Source organism: Triturus cristatus, chromosome 5_2 (genome assembly GCF_964204655.1).
Source record: "Triturus cristatus chromosome 5_2, aTriCri1.1, whole genome shotgun sequence".
Taxonomy (NCBI): domain Eukaryota; kingdom Metazoa; phylum Chordata; class Amphibia; order Caudata; family Salamandridae; genus Triturus; species Triturus cristatus.
The window spans coordinates 1,110,039,143-1,110,054,332 of record NC_140588.1 but is presented as its reverse complement, the minus strand read 5'-3'; the positions used below and the strand labels follow the sequence as shown (position 1 = coordinate 1,110,054,332).

The 15,190-nt window shown below is 41.3% G+C and overlaps 1 long non-coding RNA gene across 1 annotated transcript in view; it reads left to right on the top strand.

The window, feature by feature from the left end:
* Positions 1–14,795, top strand: part of LOC146829800 (uncharacterized) — a 57,849-nt gene extending 43,054 nt beyond the window's left edge. Inside the window, exons 2-3 of the long non-coding RNA XR_014962300.1 lie at positions 1,030–1,091; positions 14,368–14,795. This is a non-coding gene — a long non-coding RNA (uncharacterized LOC146829800). The remainder of the gene's footprint in view (positions 1–1,029; positions 1,092–14,367) is intronic.
* The last annotated feature ends 395 nt before the right edge of the window (positions 14,796–15,190 follow it).

Here is a 15,190-nt window from a genome sequence, read left to right as displayed (position 1 = left end):
CGCGGGGAGGTCAAGTTTCTCAATGCGATTGGTCGCGTATGCTCGCGTTGAGAAAGTTGCCGCTCAAGTAGAAATCTACTCGAGTGGCAGAAAACTGATTGCACAGTGCGGACAAGCATCCGGCACTGTGAAATCAGTGCAAACAGCATCTTGCACAGTGCACTACGCAGTTTGCGAAGCTACGCAGTTTGCGAAGCTAGGCATAGCTCACGTAGTACGAAGTGCACTTCGCGTTCCTACGCGTAGCGCTACTTTGCAAACTACGCCCAGCGTTACTAAATACACATGGTGCATATGTGTTTGTGAATGTGGAAAGGTGCATGTTTCATAGGTGCTTTTGTGGGTACATGATGTTGTGCACAGCTCTCTGATGGCCTGCAAGGGTGTCTGATGACCTTCAAGATTGTCTGTTGGCATGCTTGGGTGTTTGAATGTTGTTTTTTTGGGTTGAGTAAGGGTCAGACACTATGAACTGTTGTCTTTGGGGTATGTGATTGGACACATGAATGCTGATAACAGATGTGCATGGGTGTCCAATCACATTTGATGATTGAACAAATATACAGTACTGATTAATCATGTGTGCTGATATTTAATGATGTTTGAGAGAGTATGTGTTATATTTCTTTCTGTTATTAATGTATGGGAATAATTTATTGGTTGCCTGGCATGTGCTGATGCCTGATTATTGGGAGTCTGGTTGTCTGCTGGTATGCATATGATGCGGGGGTAAGTGAGGGTGACCTTTGCCTTTTTTGCATTGATTTGATTGAACTTGGGTTAGCACTTTTTGGTTTCACTAATACCAACCATGTTCTGCGTGTGAGTTTCTGATGGGATGCTTTGCATCTGAAATTGCTACTTACTATCTACCTCTGCATGTTTAGAGGGTGAGTGTGCAATAAGTGGATGGGTGTAGCTTGAGGATGTGTAAATAGTAGTACTTAATCCTCAAATTATGTTTTTTCTTCACATGGTGGAAACGGTACCCATGAAAACACTTTAATGATGTCTGTGACGAATGTGAAGAAGATGAACAATCACATCACACTGGCAAGACTGTTGGATGTTGCCAAAGAAACATCATTCAGGTAAGTCGGTAGCTAGAAGCTATACCAAGTCTGTGTGCCTCCAGGGAAGCATCTTCATTTACGCTTTAGTAATCTGGGTCTAGTTCTTACTCTTTCAACAAGAGGAGCATAGTGGACCAGGAACTTCAACAACTGGTAAATACAGATGTTTAGTCTAGATACAGCTTCTAGGTTTATGGCAGCTTGCCTTGAGCTAATGCCATCACTGAGGTGCTTTTGGTGGCAGGAGACACACAGCACCACTTTGTACAGTTGGTTTAAGGCAACCTCACTCTGCTCTGGGTTCTCCTGGCTGTACGAACAATGCTCAGTAAAGGGTCAGATCGTAGGCACACTCTCTCTCTCTTTTTTCCCTCTAGGTGGACCAGGAATTTGAACAACCAATAACTACACATTTATGCTAGGGCAGTTGCAGGTCATCTTCACTGTCTATCTAGAAAAATAGGGCCTCATAGATCACCAACAATACTAAATTAGGTAACCTGGAATGTATCTAACAGATCATACAGTGTATACATCCCATGTTCATAAGAGACACCATTGTACATTTCCTGTAATCAAGATTTGATTGGTAGGGCAAAATTCCATTCTCCAAAGTCTAAGGATGCAGAAACTGCAGTGGCTAATGCTTTTGCAGTCTGCAGTGTCCGTTCATGTGCAATCTCAGGGTATACGTCAAAGTGACATAGAACTGTCTGCACTGTCAGGGGACTCTTATGTCCACTTTATCCCTCATCTCCACACCTCTATCTAAAGGTTATTAAACATAGTACCTTACCAAAGCAGGTGGACAAGGTCCCCTTATTTGGTGTACCATCTCTAGAAGTCTGTTAAAAAGAACAATTTTGGCAGCACTCAACTTTCGTAGGGAGCAGCGCCCTCCACTCTGTACTTTGTATTAGCTCAGTTTCAAATGTGTTTCTATAAGTGTTTTATCATGCGATGCCATAAGGGCCGACCATTCTTTATTAAGAAGGTCCATTGAAACCTATTCAACCACTACATTTTCAAGAATAGTCTGGATGGCACCTCATTGTATGATCCGCACTTTCATAAATATTTAAGAATAGTTGGGTTCGGAATATCCAGGGGAATGGGCTCAAAAGCCTACTGAGACATTGGTAGTCCTCAAAATGTGGGAGTAGGAACCCAATCTCGTCTTGCACCTTTCATATATTTTCAAATTTTCCTTAATGAGGAAGTCATATACATTTTTAGGTCGAGCGTAATAGCTCTTCCGCTGTCGCTTAGCAACCTATTGTAGATACTCTGTGAAGGCTCTGAGGAGTTAAACTCCACCCCCTGGTTGCTTTCGCTTTTTATTTGTCTTTGCCACTGTTCTTCAAAAATCCTTCCTTGCTACTGATCAATTCTTCCTCTTTTACCTCCTTTCTGTTTCCACTTTCCAGCTACGGAGCACCAGCCGAGTACTATCTCCCTACACTGTCAGAGTTTAGGTATTACTCTGAGGACTACTTTATTTCTTGGGTCAAATTACATATCTGGACAAATCACCAGGCGTGCGTTTTCAATTTCAATATGGGGGCCACCTGCTTTTGCTAGCTTCTTCTTATGTTATTTTTTATAAATAGTGCTGTGGTTTCCACAAGCGCTACTGTTTAATTGTAAATCTGAGCTAGTCTTTTCACAACACTTTTTTTTGCGCCCTGCAGCCAATCTCATCACTCCTCATTTTAAATAGTCACAAGGAAAGGGTCAAACGTGACCTTTTGTTTTTTGATGTGGTACTTGACCAACTGCGCAGAGACATGGCACTGTTGAACCATTAACAAGACCACATTAAAAATGAAAATTACATTTATTTTCAAAAAGGATTAGTGATTTAGTACAAAACATTGTTACAATGAATTCTCCCAAAATATTTATTTGAAATATAAAGTGTATTCTCTATGAAATGAAGTATTTACTGGTCCTGTTGTGTTTTTCAAACTCTCTGCACCGTTATGGAGGCTTGAGAGGGAATCCGTTAACCTCTAAAAGATGGCCACCAGAGCTGCAAATGAACGCTGCCTGACAACATGGCTGCCTCCATGAAGCCAGTGCAGATAAACCTTGTACACAATGCCCTCGGGGTCAGGCAACCCAAGAGGGCTTTACTGCCGGGTACGAAGAGGTTCCTGACCACACCCAGGGGAACAAACGCTTAGGTTATGTTGTGTTGGCAACCTAGGAATATAATTATGATGGGCTCTTTAGCTGAGAGATGGAGGAATAGGATACTAAATGTGTTAATTGTACAGGTTGCGTATGCTTGTTTTTAAATTGTTTCCTGGTCGTCGCCCCGTTTTTTGCAGTGACTCACAGTGGGTGACCTCTGAACTTTGAGTTGCCTCGTTTTATTAGACTGCAGACTTTCTTTATCGTTGTATCGAAATTCTGTCTGCTGCACCAATTTAAAAGGAGCAATTTTACAGAATGTACCTTGTACTTCTTTGAAATAGAATCGCTGTAACCAGTTTTAAAGAGTCACAGAATGGTGACGTAGGAGCTGGCACAGAGGGGACCAGCTTTGCTTAGGTCGTGGCTTTCATGCTGCTTTTTAGCTGTAAAAAGCTAAATGCAACAAACAAACAGCAAAGTAACGCCACTCAAATACTAATAAAAAGCACGGTGGTTGTTTGGTGAGTGTGCCGGTGTGGCAGACGTGCTTGCTGGGCATTTTGTTCCGTGTTCATGTGTGCAGGATTTCTTTTTCTGCTTTTTCCTTCTTAATCATTAACCACCACAAATGGCTTTGTAGCACCGTGTTTGTTTGTTGCCATAGAAGACCATCACTGATGTGAACACCCTTCCTTCACAGAGCAAGACTATTCCTGTCTCCGCCTCTGAAGGCTCTCATGTGATAGAGTCACCTGTGAACTCCTATGTACATGAATCAAACTACTGTACCAAACATGCCCAGGGTAATGTTGAATCTGTCTCATGTGATAGAGTCACCTGTAAACTCCTATGTACATGAATCAAACTACTGTACCAAACATGCCCAGGGTACTGTTGAATCTGTCTCATGTGATAGAGTCACCTGTGAACTCCTATGTACATGAATCAAACTACTGTACCAAACATGCCCAGGGTAATGTTGAATCTGTCTCATGTGATAGAGTCACCTGTGAACTCCTATGTACATGAATCAAACTACTGTACCAAACATGCCCAGGGTAATGTTGAATCTGTCTCATGTGATAGAGTCACCTGTGAACTCCTATGTACATGAATCAAACTACTGTACCAAACATGCCCAGGGTAATGTTGAATCTGTCTCATGTGATAGTCACCTGTGAACTCCTATGTACATGAATCAAACTACTGTACCAAACATGCCCAGGGTAATGTTGAATCTGTCTCACGTGATAGAGTCACCTGTAAACTCCTATGTACATGAATCAAACTACTGTACCAAACATGCCCAGGGTAATGTTGAATCTGTCTCTGTCAGGTTTTTATGTGAATTGTTGCCTGGTGGGTTTGTCTTTTGACCCCTGCAGGGAGTTGCCTATCAGATTGCCACATTACGAGACATTAACCAAACAGGGGGGTGAATAACTCATCTAAAACTTGGGCATTTAACATTATCACAAAGAAAGGGTTCTCTGTAGGGTTAAATCAAACAATCCATTTGTCAACAATAATCAACGTGTACGTATGTCTAAAGCAGTGTGGTCTATGGGTGTCTGTGCACATCTGGTGTTTGATAGAAGGCATAGGTGAATGGTGCAATCAAAAGGTTGATGGGTTAAAAACCTCACATTTGAGGCTGCATCACAGACAGAGGTCAAATATCTTGCTATGGCTGCTGATAAATGGTGTAGGATTGGTGTTTACTTTTCTTTCTCTGACTACAAACAGAGAGGAGTTTTTAAAGTGAATTATGTGAAAAAGTGTAGGAAGTTGGCTCTGTATACGATATTGCCACTAGGTGGTAATACCGTGCATAGAGTCCCGGGGTTCCCCAAATATGCACAGGGTTCAATGTAATACCCAAAGTGCTCTATTGGTGGTAGTGTGGGCGAGGAGCTCTAGGCCTCACACAGAGGAGTGTTGGACATTTATTGCTCAAACCTGATCCATAGCAGACACATGCCTCAAAAAGGAGCTCCACACTAATTTAGAAGAATATACTTTGTATTTTATTTTAAGACCTAGTTCTTCACAATCAGATTTTTTTTAAATAAGATTGCTTTTCACTTTCAACAGAATAGTACGGTGTTATCTTGTAGGGAAAACAATATTGAGGTTAAACAGATAAGTACCACAATTATGGTTCCAGTCTTTGGGACCAAAGGTCATCAAGGGAAAAGGGTGAAGTAGGTACCAAAACTGCAGCACCAGCTGCACAGGGGCAGCTAGGTGCAGAGGTCAAAGTAGAAGTTTGGCCCAATGCATTTCAAAGGAGACTTGGGGTGTCTGGGGATACACTGCTTACAGGTAAGTAGATTGGTTGCAGGAGCCACGCTCTGTGGATTAGCACAAGCTCAGTGGGGGCACAAAGCAGCACCAAACATACACCTCCAACAGAACGGAGGGCCGGGTGCAGAGTACCACTTTAGAGTTGGGTGCCTAATGCTTCTCAATTGAGTTTCTTCTCTTGACAAACCAGCTGCAGGCATCGCTCTGGAGGTTGCAGTAGGGATACCAAGAACAGCAGAGGTAGGTAAAGGTATAGGGGGTTTAGGGACAGGAAAGGGCCAACCATAATGGATTAATAACCTTGAAAGACTACAAAGTGAAATTAAAGGTCAACAGACATGATTAACCAATGAAAATGCAAGTATCTTTCAAGACAATTACAATTATGCAACACTAGCAACAAATAATCCAAGGGCAGTGCAACAACAACCTTGATACACATAAACAAGTATAATTAGAGGTCAAAGGTCGAACAACATAACCTACTCCAACACAGTAACTAATTGGATGTATGTACACATCAAGACAATTCCTATAATACCTTACTTGTAACAAATGTTCTAACAGTAATGGAGGTCAAAGGTCAAACCACATGGCCCCATACCAATTTATCCAAGGAAAATATAAAAAGCTAACATGATGATTCAAACACTGCAATAATTAGCTACCAATAATGGAAAAAGCATCTTTAAACACTTACAATATGTGTAATTAGAGGTCAAAGGTCAACGATTTTGGACTTCTCCAACAAGTTAAGCAAATATGTTTTTTTTTACTTTTCTTGACAAGTCCGATAAGACCACACTTGCTGAAATTGATCCAAGGGTAACAGAAAAAAAACTAACAAATGTCCAAAAATGTGTATTTAGGGGTCAAAGGTCACAGTTTTTTAACTTCTTAAAATATTTGACTAGTTGACCTGTGAGATCAGACAATTACGTTTCCAATGATACCTGTAGGAGAGTGGCATCGACTGCATAGTTGCCCCAAAATTTTTGCTGATGTTTTGACTGTTTTATGACTCTAGCCAGGCTGTGGCCCTGCCATCCATGACCCCAGCCTATCTGCTTCCTCTCTAAACCGATGTGAGTACCCTAGGTACATACCAATTGGATACTGAGGACACCCTATCAGCCCCTTGTAGATGGTACCCTAGGTACCCAGGGCATGGGTCCCTCAGAGGCCTACGAGAGGCTGCAGCACTTATTGTGCCACCCCTGGGACAGACATACAAACTGACACCACCAGACCACTACTGTAGTCTGGGTAAGGTGGTGCTTGCACCGCTTACAGGGATATAGGTATCCTGTATCCCACCTAATACAACACATATATCCTCATAGGTCACCCCTAAAGCAGGCCTTGCTAATCCTACAAGGCTGGGTGCTGAGATATGTGTGAGGGGGAACCCCTACCTGAGTAGGGCCCCTCTGCAACCTTCGTAAAACTATTACTGGGTTGTCTGTAGTGCAGCCATACCATATACTCTTAACCGCATTATAAGTAATCGCGATAGCATGATAACTTGAGAGTGGCTGCACAGAACCATATCGTGCTTGGTGTCAAACATGTAGGAATCATACCCCCAGTCCAGCCATGGGCATGAGGGCATGATTCCCCCCGCTAGAGGGGCGATGTGGGAAAAGTAGCAGAATTTAGACACCAATTTAAAAGTGCACACGTAGTACAAAATGGATGCTACCCGCCACCCACACGACTCTGGCTCCCTGTTGCTGGGCAGAACTCTAGCCACGGCAGCTGGACAATAGGGATCTTGTTGCAGGGAGGTGCTCCCACCTCCCCAGAAAGACTATGTGGATTGGAACTAGGTGGGTGCACCATAGGATACCTTTCAGAGTTGCACGTAGGCTTCTCCAGTGCCTACATTCTGCATACACCGCCTGGAACCGGTTTAGGGGCATCCTGTCCCCTGCCCTGGTGGGAAACACACAAACGGGAGAGGGTGTAGCCACCCTTTCCCGCCTGAACTCTCATTGGTGGGCTCTAATTTAGCCACCCCCCTATACCTCTGGATAAAGATGGGTGCAGGGTCCCCAGAGCCTCAGATTATTCTTGGACTTCACAGACTTGAACTTCGACTTGCTGCCGCACAGCTGAATGAAGAAATCTCCTTTGGGGTAAAGGAGTTACCCCCCTGCTTGGCAGGCACCTGAAACACTGCAAGTGACCCAGTTGGAACTTTGCTGCTCCTACGGACATCGACGACTCCTATCTACCTTGAGGTGGGTTTCTAAGCATCTCAGAGGCCAGTGAGTGTGCACAGCAAAGCTCAGCACCGTGGACCCCGTGGGTACCGAGATCCCCAATACCCCAGGACACCAGCCACCTCTTGCACAGCACACAAACCCAACAAGTGGGGAAGTTGTGCTTTGGCCCATTTTTGAGCCAATCTCTCAGCATCATCTGCGGCAAAGATCGACGCCCTAGCCCCCTCCGGCGACCCGTGAGTGCATCTTTACACACTCCAAATTGTTGCCTCCCGCGGTCCCTTGTCTCTCGACTGGTGGGCCCTAGCAGAGGTCAATCTTTACTTTCAAGAGTTTCCCTGGTTGCTCCAGGCCTGCTCTACATTCTCCTTGCTGGAGACCTCGCACAGACCTCGTGGGTCTGAACCAGTAGCTGTTTTATGAATCTTGCATGGGTTACGGTTGCCAAGGCTTAGTTGATCCAATCTGGACACTAACACCGCAGTGACCCTCATCATGTGTGGAACAGTTTCCCTCCAGAAGCTGGTCGTCCTTGAAGCCTCCCAAGCCCGTGGCAGCTGATCCAACCTACACCTCTTCCACCTGGAAGCACCCGACATTGAAGGGTTCTTTCTCCTGAGCTCCCTGGTCACTGTGCCGTGACCCAGACTCTGTCCCCTCTGCTTTCAGGTCCCTCTCTTCAAGATCTACATCTTCAATCTTCACGACATCAACAACGCTTCTTGCTAGCAGCAGTTCTTCACGTTTTGCCATTGAAAATCAGCCCACGACCCGACATCGAAAACGACCTATGCACCCGGCTTCCCTGGGGCAGGTAGCAGTGGTACCTCGGTACTCTCATGGGTGTGGGCCCTTCAAAAGCTTAACTCTGAAGTCTTGAACTTGAACTCCTGCTAGAAGTGTTTTTAATCTTGTAAAATTCAACCGTGACATTCTCCATAGGCTTTAATAGAGATCCCGACAGTAGATTCTGCCACTGCACGCATCTCCCGTGGGTCCCCTTCCTCACTACCTTGGGTGGTTTCTTAAGGGGCCAGCGACCCTAAATGCCCTAGGCATTGTCTGTAGAATTGTTGTGATTCTTATACCAATTTTTTTATATATGGCTTGGTCACCCCCATGGGGCCATATGATTCCAGTGCTATTTATTGTAACTATCAATACTTGTTTGAATTGTATCTTTACCTCCAGCCTCATAAAGACTATTCTTAGAATAAATACATATATTTTATATATATACCTGTGTGGACTACTCTTTCATTTGGTCATTCAAGAGGTTATCTATGGAAAAACAATAAGCTTAACACTCCTTCAAGACTTAGCCTGAAGGCTGCTCTCCACAGCTACCACTAGGATAGCTTCTTTAAAGGTTGTCTTTTAACCTATCACCTTAAGAGTTGAATTGGACTGGTGCAAGGTGTCCCCTATACCTAGAGGACAGCACATGCCATGCCAACTTCTTACAATACCCCACTTAGCTAAACAAGTTCACTGTTACAAAGTTACATCCTTAGCAGACTTCCAGAAGCAATCATTTGGGTCAAAGGTCAAAGGTCTGTGACCTTCAAGAGATTATGCATGAAATCATATTGCACCTATTCACAAAATATGCATCATTACTGTGCATGAATGTCAGAAGATCCATTTTGAGATGTTGAACACATCTTCAATAACAAGATTGAGAGAATTCCATGAAAAACAACACCATATGAAACAGCATGTTGGCCATTTCATATGTATTTTCATGTCTTTACTAAGGGTGGGCGTAGTTCGCGAAGTAGCACTTCGCGAAGCTACGCAAAGTGAAGTTCGCACTACGCGAGCTACGCGTAGCACTACGCGAACTGCGTAGTAACATGTTCGCACTGTGCAAGATGTTATTTTCAATGATTGCACAGTGCGGACAAGCAACCGGCACTGTGCAATCATTGAAAATGGCATCTTGCACAGTGCGAGCTGTAGTTTTCTGCTGCTCAAGTAGATTTTTACTCGAGCGGCAGCTTTCTCAACGCGAACTGGTAGTTTCTCATCGCGAGCGGTCGCGAGCATACGGGACCCCTCGCAATGAGAAACCTGACCTCCTCGCGTTGGGAATCTCGCCAGGAGGTTTATTTTCCATGCTCGCGATCGCGAACAAGGAAAAAGTCTCGCCGGGATGTCATTTTGCTTGTTCGCGGTCGCCAACTTGACGTTGAGGACCGCGAGCAAGCAAAAAATGACCGCAGCACTACGCAACACTACGCTACGCGTGTTCGCACTGTGCTACGAGCAGTTCGCGTAGTGCGAAGTAGCGCAAACTTCGCAAACTACGCGAGCGTAGCGTAGTGCTTTGCCCAGGCCTAGTCTTTACTAGCAGGTGTCCCTAAAACATCTATTTACTCAGACACTACCCATGCAGCCATACATTCATCCAGGCACTGCAAATGCAAACATTCAATCAACCATGCACTACCCTTGCACTCATTCCTTCACTCAGGCACTAAGCATGCATTCATCCAATCACTCAGGTACTGTCCATACACTCATCCAATGACCCGGGCACTATTCTTGCACTTATCCAATCACACATGCACTACCATGCACACATCCATTCACCCAGACAGTCACCGTGCACATATTATATCTCTCAGGCACTACCCATCCACTCATCTAATCACCCAGGCACTACCCATTCATATATCCAATCATCCAGGCACTTTACTTGCCCTCATCCATTCACTGATGCACCACCTATGCACTCATCTATTTACTCAGGCACTACCCCTGCACTCATCCATTTACACAGGAACTACCCATTCACACATCCAATTACCAAGGCACTACCCTTCTACTCATCCATTTACCCAGGCACCATGCATGTACTCATCTATTCACCTAGGCACTACATATGCACTCATCCAATCACCCAGGCATTACCCATGCACTCATTCATTCACCCAACCATTATCCATTCATTCATTCATTCATTCATTTACCCAGCCATTATCCATGAACTGATCCATTCACTTTGACACTACTGGTGTACTCATTCATTCACTGAGACACCACCCATGCATTCCTCCATTCACTCAGGCACTACCCAGGCACACATGCAACAACCCAGCTCTTATAACAACACTACAGTCCATGCAGTGGGTGGCCATTCTTGAAAACTCTAGATCCATATCTGTTGCAGTAGTCTGCACCTCAGAAGGGACTTTCTGGCCAGGAATTGTTGCTGCTGCCACTGAAGTAGATGATCCTACAGCTTCCCTCTGCTTGACCACCAGTTAGGGGCGTCTTTTATGATCGGATTTTATATGGCATAACATAGACGTTGTCCCATATGAATATTTCTTGTCCGTCCCTCTAGAGCATTGCACAAGTTTGGCAGCAGTTTTTGATTCTGTATTTTGTGGAGGTCCCTCTTCTTCCAAATCTTCAATCTTCACCTCCTGCACATCTCGGTCAAGCTTTTGTTCCTGCTGACCCCCATGTCCTTACTTTGTTGCTGATTTGATGAAAAAAAGGCCCAAAACTAGGCATACCAAGACCTATCCACCTGCTCAGAATGAAGTTCTATGAAAGATGATTCGAGGAGGAGGAGTGGGTGTGTACTTCCTTTTGATTTTGCTGAAATGTATATAATCCAATGATATTCCTTGCATTCCCGGTCATGTGCTATTTGCGGTGACCTAAATAGACAGAGTTATTGTGGTGAAGCTGTACTAAATTTTAGAATATAACTTTATAATCTGAGCAATATTAGAAAAACTTGAAAACTTCATGTGCCTTATATCAATGTCATAATAATACAGACAGCCATAAAAACAGGAAAAACATGAAATCAAAACCTGCCTTTTTACCTGGTGAGCAAATAGAATAATAAATATTTCTGTGTATTGGCTTTTGGAAACTACTATTTTTTTATTACCCTACCAAAGTGGTCATTTCCATGTATGATTTTCACAGTCACCTGTCAGCCATCTGTAATTGTGTCATGTGACTTCAGGGTGTTTTATAAGTGTATGTTTATGTTTTATATATAAATTGATAGTACAAGAAGTACTGAAAACTAAAATATAAAGTTTCCCAAAATCATAATCATAATTGCACAAAATCCAGTATGTTAAAACAATCAGTTAAACAAGTAAATTAAATGGCTTGGCCCTGAAGGATTCTCAGTGGGCACTAATAGGGTTAAGTTAAGCATATTGGTAGATGCATTGTACATTTCCTACTTGTGAAAGACTTCTGTAGGTCCAGCAAACACAGTTCCCAGTGCAGTAACTATTCACAAATTCCAAGATTTAAGTGTAGATACATGTCTTGTTAATATTAGTAGTAGTGCATTCATAGAAGTAATGTCATATGTTGCTTTCAAGTCTATAGTTTGCCTAATGCCTACACTGCAAGAGTATTCTACATTCAATCAAGAACTTTTGAAATTGGAAAAACAACCAATACTGAAAATGGAAGCTATCCATAAAATGGAGCACAAAGAAGTACCTATTCTCCTCTCAGAAAAATTACCGTCAAAGTTGGATTCTTTGGAAATGTCGGTGTCTAAGACTGAAGGTTTAGAAAAGACTTTATATGTCTGTATGAACTGTCGGGTCATTTTATGGTGTATTTTGAATGTAGAAGAAGGTTTAGTAAATGTATTAATGTAGCAATGGGAAAGTTGTTGATTTTGTACATTTTTTAGAAAAGAGATGGATTAAATTTGATCAGATTGAAGAGGTGAAACAGATTGTACTGTTCGTTTTTGCTTGTAAAAGAGTTGTATGTTTGTAGAAAACAGTTTTCGCTTTCTTTAGCACATGCTGTAACCATTTGTAAATCTCAAGGTCTAAGTGTAGACACTGCTTTGGTAAATATTGGAAGTGCAGTGTTTAAAGAAGGCATGGCATATGTTGCATTGTCTTGAGTAAGGACATTATCTGGTTTGTATTTGATTGATTTTGAGGATAAAACGATTAGTGCTGATGTAAATTGCGTAAGAGAATACAATCGGTTAAGAAGACTTTATGCTCCTAACTTAGGTGAATATCCCATATATGAGAAACGTGTGGTGTATCTTGAATGGAAATATGACAAATATTTCACTGAGATTCAAAAAAAGAAAAGAATTCAAGAGAATTATGAAACTGAAAAGGAAATTAAAATGGACACAGTTGATGATATTGTAGAATACCAGTTAGAAAATAGTTCAGGTATCAACTGCTATGCTAATGTAATTGTTAATGTTGTGTATTATCTAGAGGATCTTCATCATGAAATTATGGAAAATCGAGTTCTTTACTACATTATATTTTTGAAAAGTTGATAACTGATACAACTAAAATTCATACTGCTTCTGGCATTCGGCATCTTTTGAATATATGTACTGGATCATTGAAATTTACATTGAATGTACAACAAGATGCCAAAATATGTTTGGACCAAGTTACAGATGAGATTGCAAATGTGAAGAGTGTTTATTCTCTTCTACTATTGAAATAGACACTGAACAATTCATATATTTGACAATAACAGATTGCAAATCAGTGTCTTTTATCTAGTTACTAAAAACAGCTAATCAAGATATGAAATGTTCTCATTGTATGTCAGATATGTTGTCAATCTTATTTATAGAAAGATTTGGACAATATGTCCTTTTAATGCTACAACATTGTAGAGCAGATGGAAGAAAAGTTGAAACCAAAATAAAAAATGTTGTTGCAAGTAAAGTGGCAATTTCTGGAAGAACTTTTAAAGCAGTGGCGATTATTGTCCATAATGGACCTACTACAACATCTGGACACCATACTGTATATTTAAAGTGCAATAAAGGATGGACACTTTCCAATGATGCCTATTTGGAATCAAATATAGGTTGCCTTATGAATTCCCAAATTCATATGTGATATTTTTGAAACCGAAGATTGAAAACTTAATTCGACTTATTGGGAAGATGTGCACATTAATTTAATGAGGTTATTTTGGATATTTTCAATGCAAATGGATTTTGAAAAATTATTCGGCCTATTGGGAAGTTGTGAACAAATACTGTTTGGATTATTTTTTGTGCTAATTTTTATTGCATTTGCAAAATTGAGTTTGAAAGAAGTAGTTTATATATTTGATCTTTATAATATACGCAATGTAAATGAGAGTGTGTATTTTAGAAAATGTACTTCAGAGAAAAAATGAATTAATGTAGATGAAGAATGTTTTTAGAAACTGTAGGTAAGTAAACAGATAGTTGAACTTGTTTTAAATATTTTCAATGCAGATTTGTTTTTTTAAATCTCATTGTTTGTATTTTTCCCCTGCTGTTATATGATGATATACATTGAAATTACTGTGTATGGTGAAATTCAGTAGAATCTTAGAACAGATAAAAGGGAAACTGAATATGTTATTTAATTATAAAATAATGTTGTGTTGTTAAAAGTATAATATTATATGCAATAATAGTTTTTAACAGTTTACAACAAAACAACTGTATCTTCTTGCAAGACGCTGAGGGTGCATTGTCTGTAAATGCTTCAGCATAGATGATGTCCCGCAAGGATATTGTTTTTCTGACCCTTGTGAGAGGACCTTTTCACAAATGGTGCATGTCACCTTATGGGCATTTACATTTTTCTCCTCAGGTGGTATGGAGAAATATGCCCACATGCGACTCTCATACATTTTGATGGGGTCCTCCAAGTCTTTCTTCCTCTTCAGGTGGAAGCTGCTGTGGTGGATTTCCAGCTGCCATTTGGTGATGGAACAAAAAAACACCAAAAGAGACAAAGAAGAGAAGCAATAGACAACAGGTGTGTCATCTGAGATGCACTTGAAAGAATGAAAAAAATGCGTGGGGTCCTTCAAGTTCTGGAATCAAAAGCTTCTTAACTAATAAAATGCTTTCTTTTGAAGTGACATGGGATTCACGTACACGGCTTGCAACAACGTGATTCCTGAAATATATATTTAACAATAATAAATCTCGTTCTTCACATGGAACCATACGGTGTATTGCATTGTGATGTGGCAACATATAACAAATGTAAATTGTGAGATATTTGTTTATGGAAATGGAAAATAAAGTAAAAAAAAAACAATAATATATCTTTATTCCAGTTACAAATATATGATATTTACAATTATGTTAAATAATCTCTTAGTATAATATACATATAAAAGTTATATGCATATACTTTTAAAACTTAAAAATATGTGGTGGATTCGCGCACCTGATGCAATCCCCGGAAATACATATGTGATGTTACACAGGGCTGAGAACGCGCAACCTTTGCATACCAGACGTGCATCGTACACGACTTAACCAATATGGCAGCAAAATTCTTAGATTCGTGCACCCACCGAGGCTGGTACACGATCGATTCGCGAATTAACTTTAAAAAAATATATAAATTCATATTTTAGAAAAGAGAAAACATTACATTATGTTATTTTAATTTAGCATTT